The following is a 17,805-nucleotide window of genomic DNA, read 5'->3' as shown; positions in this document are numbered from 1 at the left end:
TATATATATCGCTACTCCCAGAAATGATTGCTGTAATTTTTCATCTTTTTGGAAGACACTGTGTTTGCAACCTGATGCCTGCCTGGAAAGTTCCTTTATGTCTGTGTCCTTGCTCTTTTCCATTCCCGAAGAATGAGCAATCCCGCCATCTAGTGACAGGACCGTAAACTTTTTTCCATGTGGAACTTTGTCTGACATTACTGCAGGTGCCGTCTTCGTACGAAGCACCTAGTATAGGGTGACCAGACGTCCCGAATATGCCGACAGTTTGTTTATTTTTTTATTTTATTTATTTACTGCGATTTTATATAGCGCCAACATTACCCGAAGGTGTCAGAGCGCTTTACAAAAGAACCAGTTGCGTTACATAAAGACTTTGAATTACGAGTTACATAAGAGATATAAACAGGAAAAATGTGTAAATGTACAAGTGGAGCGAAAGGAGGGAAAAATTGCAAATGTACAAGTTGTAAAGTCACTCAAGGATGAGATACAAACAGATAAACTCTAAACTCACATAGGAATGGTAGTAAGTAAAAGGTCTACTACATATACTAGTGGTTAGAGTTATATATAGAAGTACAGCGAAAGGAGGGAAAATTGCAAATATACAAGATGTAAAGTCACTCAAGGAAGAGATACAAACAGATAAACTCTAAAATCACATAGGAATGTTAGTAGTTACAAAGGTCTACTACATATACTAGTGGTTAGAGATAAATATATAAACAAATTGCAAATTCCCGGTTTTCCACCAGCTGACCTGGCAGATTTAGGCAATTTTGGCTCAGATCCAGGTTTTCAATGAGGGTCGACTGAAAACATTGGAGGCACATTTTCTATATGTGTTGCAGAGCAGAACTCAGTAGCAGCTCTTATTAAAAAAAACATTTAAGTAACTTACGATACTGGGTTTAAAAACGGACCTGTTAGTTATTTCCTTGGTGCTTGGCCTGTTTTTCTATATTGATGAGTTCTATCATTCTGTGTCCCTCAGATAATGTTGAATCGAGTCAGTCTTCTATTTTTGCAAAATATTGTGGTTTTTGGCTTTTAAAATCCCGTCACTCTAGGCTCCAGGGTCGGATTGGGATCACAATTCGGCCCGGGCACTGACGAAAAAAGTGGCCCACATTCAAGAGGCGTGGCCCATATTTAAGGGGCGTGCCCTTTCATGAAACACCATTTGCACAGACAGGGAATGAAAGTGGGAAGATACTGTTCTTGCACAGGACACAGGGCCAAGGAGACAATGACCTACATGCTGAGCAACTAAAAAAAATAGCAAGGCCCCTTTTTGTCACAAAATTATTCCAGCCCTCTAGCACAGGAGCACCTGAAAGCAGCAAAGCCCCTGCTATTACTAACCTACTTAGCCCTCGCCAGACCTTCAGCTCAGGAGCACATGAACAGAGGTAAGCCCCCTGCAATTAGTAAATTAATCAGCCCTCCAGCCCTCTGGAAAATGTCCTGGCAGGGGAGCACAAAACACAGCTTTCTGGGTCATCCAAGGTAGCCAGGTAGCCAGGGGGAGGCTGAGGTGAAGCTGGTGCATGGGAAGTGCCTTCCCAGTGTGTTCTGGCAGTTTGAGTATTTACCATTTACTGTAGTATTACCCTTGTACCTGTGTTTGGTACCCTTTTGTAACTTGCACACGTCACTTTTCTCTTGTAACACAATGTTTGCTACCTCTCACTTTTGTTTGCTTTAGATACTTGCACAAGTGCCACCATTGCCTACGTAACGTTTGTTCTTGTGCTGGAGTGTCTGCCATTAATTGCAGTATTATAGCTCTACTTGTACTTTGTACGCTTTTGTAACCTGCACACATATCACTTTTTCCTCCTGTAATGTATCGTTTGCTCCTCTTGTATTTTGGTTGCTCACTATTGTCACTTTTGATTCATGTAACTTAACGTTTGCTTTTGTAATTTGTCCACTTATAATTTTCTCCTCGTGTATTATTGCTGTTCCTAGTGTGAAGCGCTCTGACACCTTCGGGTAAAGTCTGCGCTATATAAAATTGCATAAATAAATAAATAAAGCAAAAAAATTCCAAACATCACCTGGCCCCCACTGCAAGACCCATTCTTCCTCGCCCACTATGCCCTGAATGTGAAGGGCTGTGGGCGAGGTGTTAAGACTAACACCGTTTCTGGGCTACATGGGCGCCAGAGGGCCGAGGTGCAAATGGCTCAAAGGCCTGAGAAACACCTGGCCCCCAGGGAGGCCGATTATTGCAAACAATCACCCCTCCCCAACCCAGCCTCAGCTTGATTGCTTGGCAGGGTAGGGGTGAAGGAGAGGCCACAGCTGACAATCGCTGTCTGGCCGCACTGCGAGGCTGCTTTCATTTTCTCGGTCTCTGTGCACTCTGTGGGCCGGTTTTTTTCTCCCCTTTCCTAGTCCACTCTCTGTGGACTGGGACAGGGGAGAAAAAAACGGCCCACAGAGGGCACTGAGGCACCGGCCCTTCGGCCCATGCCCGAATGCCCGCCTTGCCAATCCGCCCCTGACTCTAGCCCATAGCCATCCATGTGTGCATGCATTCGGCATACCGCCAACTTGAAAAATCTCACCATGTGAGGAGGGGGTGGGGCTTGGAAGGGATGGGGCCTTGTGCCGTGGATCAACCCTGGCAAGTACCACACATCAGGCGCTAGACTAACGCATTTCAGTGTGGTGGTCCGCATCACCGCACTGAAATGCGAAGTCACCTGAGCAAGCTGGCCTGGACCCCTGACTACAGCTCAGCTACCATTGAGACGGCCCGAGCGAGCTCGGGCAGCCGGTCACCAGACAAGCTGAGACCACGGGCTGCCGATATGGGAATACAGCTGCTCTCTTAACCATTGCTGCATAAAGTCAGTGTGTGCCCAAGGCAAGTCTCGAATGCATGAAATAATTTGTGGAAATAGCGCGTTAATTTAAAGTTCAAAATGTTGTGCTTGCCATAATTCGGAGCCTCTGCCTGCCAGCAGTGTCCATTATTTAGGCGCATGAATTACTGATGATTAAGGACTAGGAGCGCTGGTCAGAGGGAATGGTGAGTAACAAACAAAACAAGCTCATTCACTTTGTCTGCAAAGCCACGTCACATGTCTGCACAGAGTGTGGCTTTTATTACTCTAAATTATAAGGCGCACTGACAACACACCTCTCTTCTTATTTAATTTGTTCAGAGCTAACTATACATGTAGCGTGCCTCAGCCTCCCTGATTTGAGACGTGCCCATTGCCATTCTTCGGTGACTCTGGCGACTCGAGTGAGCTGAGTGTTGTTGATTTATTAGGCAGCTGACAAGATGGGGCCTCTCACATCCTGGGAGACTCGGCCGGAGGCACGTGGGACATAGAAGCCAAAGAGTAGACTGGTGCTACTTGATTGGTTACCATGGAGGAGGAAGAAGGCCCAGACATTTACACTATGTGCCTTATTATTTACCTAGGTTAGCCAGACACAGGGGCGGATTGGCAAGGCGGGCATTCGGGCATGGGCCGAAGGGCCGGTGCCTCAGTGCCCTCTGTGGGCCGTTTTTTTTCTCCCCTGTCCCAGTCCACAGAGAGTGGACTAGGAAAGGGGAGAAAAAAAACCGGCCCACAGAGACAGAGAAAATGAAAGCAGCCTCGCAGTGTGGCCAGACAGCGATTGTCAGCTGTGGCCTCTCCTTCACCCCTGCCCTGCCAAGCAATCAAGCTGAGGCTGGGCTGGGGAGGGGTGATTGTTTGCAATAATCGGCCTCCCTGGGGGCCAGGTGTTTCTGAGTCTGGCCTTTGAGCCATTTGCACCTCGGCCCCCTGGTGCCCATGCAGCCCAGAAACGGTGTTTGTCTTAACACCTCGCCCACAGCCCTTCACATTCAGGGCATAGTGGGCAAGGAAGAATGGGTCTTGCTGTGGGGGCCTGGTGATGTTTGGAATTTTTTTGTTTTATTTATTTATTTATGCGATTTTATATAGCGCGGACTTTACCCGAAGGTGTCAGAGCGCTTCACACTAGGAACAGCAATAATACATGAGGAGAAAATTATAAGTGGACAAATTACAAAAGCAAACGTTAAGTTACATGAATCAAAAGTGACAATAGTGAACAACCAAAATACAAGAGGAGCAAACGATACATTACAGGAGGAAAAAGTGATGTGTGCAGGTTGCAAAAGCGTACAAAATAAAAGTAGAGGTATAATACTGCAATTAATGGCAGACACTCCAGCACAAGAACAAACGTTACGTAGGCAATGGTGGCACTTGTGCAAGTATCTAAAGCAAACAAAAGTGAGAGGTAGCAAACAGTGTGTTACAAGAGAAAAGTGACGTGTGCAAGTTACAAAAGGGTACCATACACAGGTACAAGGATAATACTACAGTAAATGGTAAATACTCAAACTGCCAGAACACACTGGAAAGGCACTTCCCATGCACCAGCTTAACCTCAGCCCCCCCTGGCTACCTGGCTACCTTGGATGACCCAGAAAGCTGTGTTTTGTGCTCCCCTGCCAGGACATTTTCCCAAGGCCTGGAGGGTTGATTCATTTACTAATTGCAGGGGCCTTACGTCTGTTCATGTGCTCCTGAGCTGAAGGTCTGGGGAGGGCTAAGTAGGTTAGTAATAGCAGGGGCTTTGCTGCTTTTCAGGTGCTCCTGTGCTGGAGGGCTGGAATAATTTTGTGACAAAAAGGGGCCTTGCTATTTTTTTTTAGTTGCTCAGCATGTAGGCCATTGTCACTTTGGCCCTGTGTCGTGTGCACGAACAGTATCCTCCCACTTTCATGCCTTGTCTGTGCAAATGGTGTTTCATGAAAGGGCACGCCCCTTGAATGTGGGCCACGCCCCTTAAATATGGGCCACGCCTCTTGAATGTGGGCCACTTTTTTCGTCAGTGCCCGGGCCGAATTGTGATCCCAATCCGACCCTGGCCAGACACCACCCACACGATGACCTCCACTTCACTATTCGTGCCCTATGCTGAGTGCGCACAAACCGCCTCATACACAGCAGACTTTGTAGCATTGCTGAGGGCAGGCATTAGACAGAGACACAAACTCTAAACGCAAGACTATTTTTATGTTGTGCTCAGTACAAGATAACGCACAGGGAGGGATTATTGTATTGAAATGCACTCCACGCCGGGATTGTATACAGTTAACTCTTGATCATTTGTAGCATTTATTCAGTCTACGTAAACTACTCATCATTGCTTGATTTTGATCGCGAGTGTCACTCACAGTTGTTGAAAGGTCACTCATAATTATACTGAATTCATAAAAATGTCACACATAGCAATCTGAAGCCTTGGCAGCTATGGTGAAGAACCTGAGGCACTTTTGCCCCCCCCCCCTCCCAACCCCTCCAAAAATAAAAACAACAAGCTTGCTAGCTGGTTTTCAGCTTGTTTTCCCTGCCACTGTTTGATATCGGCTCCTCACTGGGATACCGTGTGATGGCAGCCAATATTGTGTGTTACACATGGTGGCACCATGTGAGTTGGCAGGTCTGATGCAGTTCTTTTCTTGCCAAAGTGGAAGAGATTAAAACCTTATGCTCTCAAGCTTAACCTTTTCCTTACGAGAGGCCTTGCCCTGATTCTTTGGGGCCTTTTTGAATATATATGATATGCTGTACTTCCCTCCAGATCCTCCTCCTTTCAGATTACGTTGCTTATGCTGCAATGCCGCAGCATCAACACGTGCATGTCGTGCATCGGCTGTGTGCTACAGCACGCTTGGTGCAAGCCTCTCTGCTTTGTCCTTCCATCAGTAGAAGGTTCCTAAAGAAACATTAGATTTCAGCTGCAGGAAGATGCAAGAGGCACTTTTGGGCTCAACCACGAGGTATAGCAGAGAGTACCCTTCCTTTGGGTGGTATCATTATTATTATTATTAGCAGTTTTATATAGCTGCGGACGTGTCCAGAAGGCATCAGAGCGCTTTACAACACACAGGATACAAGGTTACAGTAGATTAGAGTAATAGTAGTTAAACTTGGACGTTTACATCAGTGGTTGCGAAAATAAGTTACCACAGTTACAACAGTTGGGCAGACGACATACACATGTACACGAAGTCAGGTCAGGCTGCAGTGGAGAACGACTTAAGTCTGGTCAAGGGAGAATTAAGCAAGATGTCTGGCAAATAAGAGAAGTTTGAGGTTCTTTTTCGAAGGTTACTAGGCAGGTAATTAGAGCGAGGGAGGCAGAGAGTTTCAAATTCTAATGGAACTCGCAGAGAAAGACTGGTTCATGTATCGTTCTCGACTAAAGGTGGTAGCAGAGAGCACCCTTCCCTTTGGTGCGGTAGCTAGGCATGCCCCTCGGAATCATCCTTCTCCTCGAGAAATATAAAGGTACCTGGCCAAAAGACCATCTGCCCTCATACCTCATGGCTTGTTCCACCTTGAACTTACTGCAGTAGCCAAGGGGAATGGCATGACGCGCTTAGGATCAGAGTATCCTCGGAGTTCCAGACCTACTTTGGATATCTGTTGCATTGTCAAGATTGGCTCCCGTGCTTTGCAAGCGATGGTTGAGAGGGGGAGAAGTCCATGTTATCGAGTGGAGGGACTCAGCACAGAAAGAACCACAGGAGTCCCTACCAGGAAGCACTATGCCCTGCTGGGCACTCAACTGCAAGAGTTCCGATGGGAGGTCCCCTGACTCTGGGAGGCACATCATCACAGGTGAGTTCAACCTTTTTTTGCAGGAAGAAACTGCTAGATATCCCGAGACTTCCTGTGCGCCAGCACGTCAACACTATACTCTCCAGTCAGGAAGTGTGTAAGAAAAGTGTGTGTTTGATTATTTTTCATATTATTAACTATCTGAGAACTTAGATCTAGCTCCTCAGCTTCTTCTCTAATTCCTTCCAACTGCAGCCTAGCCAACATTTAACAGAGAACTTAACACATGTACTGTGCATTTTTCCTGTTCAAAAGAGAACAGAAAAACTGTTGAAGACCTTGTTAAACAAACGTAACATCAGATCGTGTAAGGAAGCGTACGTTTTAAGCCAAGTCGCCAATATCTGACTATGACCAGCAAATTGATAACATTTACTGGCCAAAACACTTAGTGCCAAAACAGCCGAAATAATTGATGTTTTAATGCACTTTTGTCACGATTTTAATTAATGCTGATTTGTTTGCAAGGTATTTTTTGTTATTTTATTGCTGTCAGCAACACTGGTCAACTCCATGATTAATTAACCTTTATAGCTTCTGTATAGTGGGCCTATTGTTGACACCTGCTACCTTTTTTTATTACCAACTGTTAAACTTACTTTCATGATCCTACCACCTGCTCTGCTGGTCGGCTTTCAAAAGGAGCAAGACAAGGCACTGCTCTCTTGATGCAGATTTTTGGCTTTCAGGAGCTGTCCCTGGTTTATTCCCATTTGTATGTCCCTCCTTTTCTGATCTTGGACTCCACTGCCAACAGATCGGATTCGGTCGACCCTAGATTTCAGGAATAGTTGGATCAGGAGTTGCCATGCACTTCTCAGCTGTAGTTGGGGCTCTTCGTGTGTCCTTCATAATCTTGGATTCATTTGTGTCTGCTCTAAGTGCGCCAGTGGTTGAAGTGGGGGAAAAAAAGTCGGGGAACTGTGGGCGGAAAATCAGAGGGCGAGAATAACCAGTGGATTGGGTCAATGGGCGGAATCAGAGATGTGGTAGAAAGAGCAAAATATCCCAATTTTTAGTATTTGTTTACCATTTCCCTAACCGGTTACAGCTTATTACGTTATTTAATTTAACCAATGGAAACACATGTTTATTTAAGGTTTAATATGAGTAATTGACGTTAAAATACATTCACAAAGTGGGATACTTTTCCAATCACAGAATGTCCCAAATATCCTTAAAAGTGGAATCGCAAGCCATTTGTCTCCCAGCCATGGAGTTTCTATCATCAGCACTTCTCCACCCTTTTTCAGTTCAAACATGAATGTCAACATATCCTACTTTGCAATGTTTTCCACATAATTATGGCTCTGCCATATTTGCCACATGATACATCATCTGCTGCATAATCTGATGATTTTAACTAGTAAATTGTTTATAGGGCAAACGGATCAAAAGTTCCTAAAAAATGTGACTTGAGCTGCTGTGAAGTGGAGAGCACTTTGCAAAGGTTGACTGGTCACCTTTCTCACTGTTGCAGTTGTATGTTCCACTGGTACTAATAAGGAAAAATCTTTGCAGAGTCTGTTAGCATGTGTAAAAATAATAAAGTATCAGAAAATGTACAGCACCAATAATACCAGTGTAGGGTGTCGGAGCACTTTACATCACACATATTAAACAGAGACCATCAATAATACGTACGTACATCATTGTATAGGAAATGTTACATAAGACAAAGGACTACAAGGTGTAAGAGTCGCATGACAACCATTCCTAGTAGGCAGCATAATTTAATAGTGATTAGTCTGGAGAAACACAAACTCAGAATTTAAAACGTAATACCATGGTTGGTGGTTACCTTTAATAATCAGAATTGATTTCCACCCAAATGAACCCTTTTATGACAACATTAGGATAATCAAAGACTGGGGAAAAAACATAACGCTCTAATTTATACTATGCAGTTTGCATGCAGCTCTTACATGACAGTTAAGAGCTCGCTGTTCTATGTTAGGCTTTTAGTTGCATGGTACATATTGTTAGCAGAAAGCACATTAACCCTCTGCGCTTTCTTTCCATGAGTCAAAACGTCCACTAGACAAAACACCATCTCTCTCTACTAACAACATTAATCAATGGAGTTATCATGAAATTTTCATTGTTGCCAAAAATTGTTAGACGCCAGGAAGGAGGCAGCAGGTGCTTTTAAAACCATATTATACTTGCAAACACAACAACATCACCTGAAGCCAGCACCAGCCACGGTGCTGGCTGTGACTCAATGGGTGTGACTCAATTCAAATTACGCACTAGACAAGAGCAATATGCTGCCTACAAAAAATTAACAACCTCCTAGAAAAAGCAAACACTCATAATGAATGCAAGATTAAGTAAAGCATGTGAAATGTAAGTAGGAACAACATGGTTACCTTTTTCTTTTTACACTCATTATTCAGAAATTAGTGAGTGCTTTTGTCTGAAAAGTTAAGGCCATGACTACAGGGCCCAGAAGGGACCCGTTCAATGCCCATTGCATATATCCTTACAAAACGTAAGCAGTATGGTTTAAAAAGACCACATTTGTAAATACAGAGCTGCGGTATGCATTTTGTTTTCCAATTCACCATCAAGTAGGTATTTGAGTACCTCCAGGAATAGTGCATTTTCCCACCCAGGGAAAACAATGTTGATCAAACAGTGACGAGAAAACAAAAGTAGCGCTTCACTAGCAAACACTGTAAAGTGGCTCTAATGTGTTTAGGTATGATTAAATCAATCTGGCCACCTTGCAACCACTCTTTCTTGCTTTAGTTAGTTCTTTTTCCTATTTTTAATTTTTAGATTTCTCTCAACCCGAGGCTGAAATTGAAAAATGCCATTAAAAGGCGACGTTTCCAGCAAAAGTAGTTTCCTTTTTTGGCTCCATTTCACAGGGGAGCAAATGAACGAAGGAAGGAAAGAGAAGGTAATACCCATTTCTTGAAGTCTGTTTTACTAAATGAGGAGGACTGAGACAGAAAAAAAGGGAAGAGGGAGAACAAAGGGGGGGCAGCTGGCAGCGGTAGGCGAACTGGACACTGTCCTTGTCTTCTCTGGGCATGAAGGAAAAGACAGAGTCGGGGAACAGACTCTATGAAATAAAAGAAGTAGGGGCACGCCGTGCCCTCAAAATCCCGCCCACTTCGACCACTGGAGTGCGCCATAGAAACCCCAGGCCCCCCTGCCTCATGTCCTGAACTCCTCAGGTGCAGCTCGAGGTACCAACAGCTAATTTCCTGCAGTATCGGATGCAAGTCCTAATTTCCAGGGGAACACCCACCAGCACCAATCGTCTGGAGCCAGTACCAGCTTCAATCCCCACTGCGCCTGCTGACCTTTCAAAGATGGATAGTCTCTCCATGGATCCACCTTCTAGGCCTTCTGCCCACAAGAGGGTGCAGCTGGGATCACGAGGAACTTCCCATGATGTTATGGCCGGATTTGGAGACATTGTCCATTGCACACCAGTACCCCTGTCAGACCAGCGGCTGAAGATAACAGCTCCCCCACCAAGACCCAACTGCTGTAGGACTGCCAAGTTCTCAATTAGTATAAGAAAAAGTGGAAATCCCAATATACCCTTGGAGGCTTGGGTGGTCGGTAAATAGTGGGTGAGGGTGCCTACAAGGAATTTTCTAAAGCACACATAGTTTAAGCATTTAATATACAAATAATGATTACAAGCTTTGTGCAGTTGCTTGCATGAAATTATTTAACAAAACCAATTGATCTCATTTATACTTAAACTAATCTGTTAGAAAGAGATCTTACACTGGTGTAAATGTTTTTTAAGTAATACGTTTATCATGAAAAATCTTTCAAAGGGTACAAAAAAACCAGTACAAATTTCTGAATGAAATTACACACAGCAACTGAGGTTTCCAGATCTTTCAATGCTACAAACACCACTTAGTCACTAGTGTGGACACCTCTTTACAAAGATATAACAGGAAGCAGTCCCCCAAGGACTCTGTTGTGAAATGCCCACCCCCAGCTCACTTTGTGGTGATGGTACTGGCGCATCTTAAAGGGAGAGATGTATCCTCTTAAATGCTAAAGAAAAGTTACGTGTCTGGAGACAGAGATGTTAGTCTGGTGGTCTACCTGCAGCTGTGCAACACCATCATGCCAGCTACAGTATGCCACTCAGGAATGAGTTTGAGAACTATGCCTCCTTGCTTTAGGGCTGTGCCCTCAAAGAGTTCCTGCTCCTCTTCAGCGAGAAACCTGCAGAGCCAAACTGCTGGTGCGCAGAGACCTCATAGACATGGCAAGAGCACTGTGTACTCTGGCCTGGTTATGCGCTGGTAGTTTTGGCTCGCGTGTTTAGGTCTCGCTAGGGAATGCAGCACACCTGCTTCGCTAACGAGACTCCATTGCTGCCCCTTTCTGTCCCGAAGGGAGACAGGAGGTGGCACGCGCGGACAGGAGATGTGCACTAGTGGATAGGAGCTGTGCACTCCATACGCATGCACATCTTCTGTCTCGGAGGCTGGCAGCGCGCGCATCGTGCACTGTCACTTTTCCTTTCCCTTCCCCCCCTTCCCCCAAAGTCCCCCCCCCCCATCCCCGTCGGCTCCATTGAGCCAGCTTGTTAAAACGAGGCAGCAGCTCAGCAAAAGATAAACAGGTAGCGTTTGTGGCATTTTGCCACTTGCCCCGCTTTTTTCGGAGTCCTGTTTAGCTACTACAAAGTGCCTTTATAAATCACCAAAGCAGGCTTAGTCTGCTTTTAGATTACAGTTGAGGCAGAGAATGTCAACTGATAGTAGGTGGTGGCACATATGCTCGAGCTACCTTGAAATGTGTCACAGAACCATATTTTTATATTGCACGAGGGGCCCGCATGACATTTGTGACATTTCCCCTGCACCCCAAACCCTTCTGACATTCCTGGTCCATCCTCTTCATGCGCAGACAAGCTGAGCAGCAGTACTAAAGTCGAATAAAGCGCCACGTTACCAGACTCTCATAAAGTGTAAGGACCCAAAGTCTTCCCCACTGGCCTTGAAATAAACAAATATCCGGTACTGATTATTCCGAACCTGCCCTGGAGCCCCCCTGCTATCCTGGAGCTCAGCCAGGCTCGGCTCTTAGTGTACACTATGCAGAGTAGCAGGGAACGCAAGCATATGAATGGAAACTGAAGGCTGAAATAACACAAGGAGGGCCAACACCAGGGGGCGCTCTCTTTCAACCAACTCCACAGCGAGCATCTTCTGTCCGCAGGAATGTGACCCACGAGGAAATTGTAACAGTGGCTCACCATATATCACAGTGTGCCCAGAAGCGAGAGGGCGGCCTGAGCTGTGCAGAATTTGGGTTCATTCTCCGCACGTACACGACTTGACAATATCTCAATGTAGAGCATTGCAAGAAAGAACCTGCCTTGGTACGTGTAAGTACTACTTTATCTTTACTAAAAAAAAAAATGAACTAAAAATTGGACACCCTGATTCTGACTTTCCTCATCGAACCCAACGCCTTCCCCAGCCAACCTCTATCATCTACCACGTGTGGATGTTTTTGTTTTCACATGGAGTTACATGTTCTAAATTGATTTTAGTGCAGTTCTCTGCTCGGTATAAACTTCTTTTTATGGTTTAAATCTTATTATGTTAGCAACAAGGTTCAATCGCCCCACCTACATGCACATGCCAGTGGGGATCAACAAAACATGAGACGGCAACCAAGAGGGAATGGGAAAGAGACATTTGGAAGGGCGGGAATTTATGCGGGAAGGTAATAATGGGTCGAAAACTTGAAAGAAGTGGGACACCAAACACAAAGTAAAACAGGATGGGGTGAGAGAAAGTGTGGACGACATGCCATTGCCAGCCTCAGATAGGGACATGATCAGGGTATGTCAGGTGGATGATACGTAGGTACGTCAGGCAGGTCAGTTCTCTAAATTTGACTGAAAGGTGCCGTATACACGCATGCAGTAACATGTTGGTCACTACTACTGTCAACTTCTCCATTCCCAATAGCACCCACAGTTTATGCTGCCAGTCCAGTCTCAGCAGGATTGCATTCGAGCCCCAGTAAGAAAGCATAATAAGTTGCTTGGCCGCACCGAGCGCTAAGGTAATCGCACGCCCCTTTGCAGATTTTAAGGGATATATCGGGGGGGGGGTTCAGAAGTCCCAGTAGGATGTAGCTTGGGAATCTGCAGAGTTCAGTGTCATATATTTCGTCCACAGCTGCTAACACCTGTGTCAAAAAAGAGCTTATTTTGGGCAATGCCAAAGTGGCCTGTGTGAAGTACCAATAATGTGTGATTCTAGTAGCATTTCTTTGCTGCAGCTACTGTTAGCAGAAGAGAGGGCTCGTTGTAGAATATCACCTCATTCTTTTGTGGTAATGTGCATTTGCATTCCCCCTCCCACCATCACAGAGCAGGTGTTTTCAAGAGTGTCTGCTGTGTATTAAGGAATGTGCATAAGTCGGAGAGAAGTCGTTTATCTGAGGAGCGTGTAAGTACCAAGTTTTTCAATGGGTGTGAGAGTTCTGCCTGCATGGGGGAGAATCAAGGGCTGTATATTGCCAGCATTCGTTGGATGGGAAACCATTAAACTTATTTTTAGGTAGAGCCAAGGCAGCGCATGCGCTGTTCTGCGAGGAATGCTGTATTGAGGTAGGGACTTGAAGCTTCGCCCACTCTCCGCCCACATTTTCCATTGGATTGTGTCATGGTCCTCTGTGGCTGTTCATTGGGCAAAAGGCTTAGTAGTTCCTCCTTAGTACCGCCCTTTCTCATTTTGTAACATCTCATGGCGACACCCCTTGTTACAAGTGTTGTTACTCGGTAGGCTTTAATTACAGCCTCTGAGCACTATTTTCTCAAATAGCTTTCTCCTGCCTGCAACTCTCCTAATGATTATTTTTATAGCACGTATTTGCAACTAATAGCTCTCGCATTTGCGAGAGTTTCAGCTATTGGATTGTAAATGACAATGCCTTTTATTTATCTGATTTAAAAACAACACATAAATAAAAGGCATGGTCATTAACAATGCCAATAGCTCAAATTCTCAAAAATGCAAGACCTATTGCATTGCAAATGCTTGTTGGTCTTTATGTCAGAAACCCATGGGAAAGTGACTAACCATACCTGTGATGAGAAGGAATTGTTCTATCTTCTATGGTACATCACAACAGTTAGGTAGTCCGTTGGACCTCTGACCCCAGCTGCAGGTTCTGCCACCCAGAAAGAAACAAGCATTGGCATAGCCAATAGGTCTCGCTTTTGGGACCCTATAAGTGTTTAGCCATGCAACAGTTGATGTTATTGCACCAAGGATATTGTGCTGCATAACCAAAAGCGAGACCTATTGGCTAGGCCAGTGCTTGTTTATTTTGCCTCTCTCCCTTCGCGACCCCTATCCCCCTCACCCCGCCTCACCATTCGTCCCAAACACTGGCCGCTACAGTATGTAGCTTCAATGAAGGCAAGCGGATATTCTCAACAATACCGCTACTGTAGGTTTCAATGTATACACAGGAGTAGAAGCTGCCTGCTCCTTTAAGGCATACAGAGAGGGAGTGCTACAGTAACCCATCATCTGCTTTGAGGATGCTTATCCTTGCAACTGCCCGTGTAGCACCTTTTCTGTGTATGTGGTAATGGAGCATGAGAACCCCTTTTAACTACTAAGCTGCAGAAACTACTGGCTTTGTCAACGTTTGGCAATATATAGCGATCAGCTCAGGAGCCCCTGTACTGTCAATCTTTCTAAGCAGGCCAGAGAGCTGCTGTACAAGGCACGCCTCTGGCCTCGCCCCCACTTCTGAGAAACAGTACATTTATAAACAGCTTGGATGCATCGGCATTAGCAGAAGCTGTTGGCTACCGTCTAGAAAGTTTAAAGAGGCACTGCTCTGTACCAGCTACTTATGAGCTGAAGTGCTTTCAAGGTACTGCAGGCCTGGTCAAAAGGCTTACACTTGTTAACAGGGCTCAAGTGAGTTTTAAATTTCTTGTAACTGCAGCAATAATGTAGGGGGTAGGAAACTCAAGTAGCCCGTAGCCGCTGATAAATATTCAATGAGGAGGTTGTGGGGCTGGTACCCCCAACCTCCCCTTTATACATAGTTCTGAAACTTCTGCCAGGGTCGATAAGCTGTAAGACCACTTGAATTGTGACATGGCTCTGTGTTTTGATGGAGGCACACTGTGAAAGTACCTGCAATTAAAAAGATCTACACTGTGGGCCTGCGGGACGCAGAATCTCCAGTTATTTATGTTTAGATCCTAAGATATAACACTATTTAAGTTCCTAAATGTACGTTCTTTCTTTTCTTTTCAAAAATAGATTCATTAATTTTGGAATCGTAATGTCATACCTTAATGTGAGGCCGTTGGCCGCCCATGTAGTAAATATAAACAAAATGTATAACGAGTAATAGAAGATATAATTATGTAACAGTGACCAGAATGCTCCATTATAACAAATATTAGAATGCAACAAGACGTTTTATATGTTCACAATAATTTGCAGTGAACTTGAACAGATACAATTTAAAGTAGCATAATGTTACACCAGGTAATACTGTGCACATAAATGCCTGTTATTTGTTTTGTATTGAAATGATCTATACGAAATGCCAATAAAAATGAGTTTAAAACATAAATAAAAAGATCTACACACTATACAAAAAACATAAAGCAATATGAATTTGCTAACATAGGTTTGCGAATGCTCCTTGAAATATGTAGTAATTCCCACCACACCAAAGGGACCTCGAGTTCAGTGGGGTTTTGTTGGATAGAAACTTGACTTCTCTTTAAGAAGTTGCAGCCTAGTTTACATTTTAGAACTCTGTAAAATATTGCGTTTCAAAAGAAGTCGATGCACCTCAACCATGTGTCCAAGCACAGACAAAAGGGAATGCGAATGGTTTTCCATTTTCTGTAGCCCTCAATGCGATTCAAACTAATAAAGGGCTTTTAAAGCATTCATTCAAGAGTAAGTGTTCATCAATGGCAAAAGACAGCACGTGTTGTACAGCTCAGGCGAGGTATTCGACAATCTCCTGTACAGTGATTTGCCCATGCCATTGCTTCAATAACTGATTATACGCAATACAATTGTCAAACGTACTTCTCGCAGCTGGGCTGAGCGGATGTGTCGGATGGCGTGTTCAGCGGCACAGTGGTTGAAGTACTGAGTGGTCTACAGCCTGCCATCTTGGCTACAATGTTTACTTAACATGGGCAGAGGCAATGGACTATGGTTGCACTAATGCGAATTTGGGAAACCACAGCATATGACGCACATCCTATGCAGCCTGACGCTGTCCCTCTTACAATTTGCCGTTACAACTTATTCACCTCCCTATCTTGTAGCTCGGAATCTTAATCCTATGGATACCTTATCTGTAGGACTAACAACTTAAAAATTCCTGATTGCAATATTCAAGTTACATTGTGTCTGGTTTTACGTATAGGCTGAATGTGACATTGCGACGGTATCCTGCCCTCTGGTCCTAACATCTTATTACAGATACCTTCATGATGTTCATTGATACATCCTTGTACTGCATAAACACCTGAGGTACCCACGCATGTTCAGAGCAACTGTGCAGGAACTGGAGTACTTGAACACCAAATGTTCCCAGATTTCTGGGGGCAGCCTCTTGCCCTATAGACTGCCTCTTCTGTCACCATACTCCAGTGCATCTTCTGAACCTACTTGCTCAGCGACGGGGCACTGTCTCCCATCCCAGCCATGCACAATGTCCCTTCTGGCAACCATAAGCACATTATGAAACCACAATATATTTGGACAACGTTTGCTCTCCCCATATACCCAAACGCACCACCTGTGCATTCAGATCTATTGCTACCTCTGTGCTCTATCTAGGCAGCTGCTGCACCCAGACCAAAACCCCTGCAGCCTCGGACATGCCTAGATTGTATGTACAAGTCTACCTTGCTGCTGACATCCTTGCAGGTATCTGTCATCCGCTACCCTGCCCATCTTCAAAAGCCTAGCTCGGGTATAATATGTCCAGTGAAGAATCCCACATTCTAGTGGGAGCTTGTCCTCTAAATCCTGCAGTAGTGGGGTGTATTTTCCCAGCTCATGTCTAATTTGTATATACTTATACCTCTGAATCTCAGCAAGTTCATATTATGTCTGCGTTTCCATAAAGTAAAGCATCTGGTGTCCCCCAGCTTTGATATCCTCAGAATATTGCCATTTGTGAAGCCCCTTTAATTACTTAAATCCTCGTTTGCCGTATTCCATATTTTAATAACATTTACAGTAGGGGTGGTATAGTGCATTTCCCCCACTATTCAGCTCTCATGGATACACCTGGTTACATCGTCCTCCTGTCTGCCATAAGTGAGGGTTCCTGTTCAAGTTTTCAAGTTTTTTTATTTATGATAAATATATGAACTCAATTGAGGTCTACATACAAGTTCTAACAAGCAGTAAAAAACAGTAAAATACCATGGAAAAGGTATAATATCAGTTTGTCAATATAACTGCAAGAAACATTTAAAATAATGAAACAATTTAAAACAAAACATTTCATTTGGAGGGTTAAACATTGCTTCAATAAAATCAGAGGCTGTAAGGATACCCATTTGCAAACACATAGGTCTTAACCATTTGCGTCTAAATACCATAAGTGCCGGACAGACAAAAATGACATGATACACGTCCTGGGAATTGGAATTGCAGAAGTCGCAGATGTCAGAACGGCCGTACCATTTAGACAAAAGACAATTCAAAGGGAGTAAGTTTTGCCTTAACAAAAAGATGAAACGCCAAACTCCATGGGGGAGATTCCAGGATATGTATAGCTGAGGTTTTTTCATTTGACAGAAACTACTGGAATGAAGCATTCCTCTCTTCATTTTACTCTTCCCTCTGTCTATTCTATAACCTAGCTCCCAGGAAGCCGATTTTAATATCGACTTTAGTTGGACCGTGGATAATGAAAAAAGATCTGATTCATCTAACTGTAATAATGCAGCAGCTTGTCTAAAATTCCTTACAATTAGAGAATAAGCATTAAAGGTACCCAACAGCTCGTTTTTTATGAGATGCCTCAACGTACCCGGCATTCCTTTAGCTAAGTTAAAAACCCAACGCACCACACTCGCAACTGCTTGAGCCCAAGAACTACGCAATCC

The 17,805-nt window shown here is 44.3% G+C and overlaps 1 protein-coding gene across 4 annotated transcripts in view; it reads left to right on the top strand.

The window, feature by feature from the left end:
• TEX2 (testis expressed 2) overlaps positions 1–17,805 on the top strand; it is a 716,722-nt gene that overhangs the window by 672,486 nt on the left and 26,431 nt on the right. The window lies entirely within an intron of this gene.

Source organism: Lissotriton vulgaris, chromosome 7 (assembly GCF_964263255.1).
Source record: "Lissotriton vulgaris chromosome 7, aLisVul1.2, whole genome shotgun sequence".
Classification (NCBI taxonomy): Eukaryota; Metazoa; Chordata; class Amphibia; order Caudata; family Salamandridae; genus Lissotriton; species Lissotriton vulgaris.
Note: the sequence above shows the minus strand (reverse complement) of the source record. Positions and strands in the feature narration are given on the sequence as shown.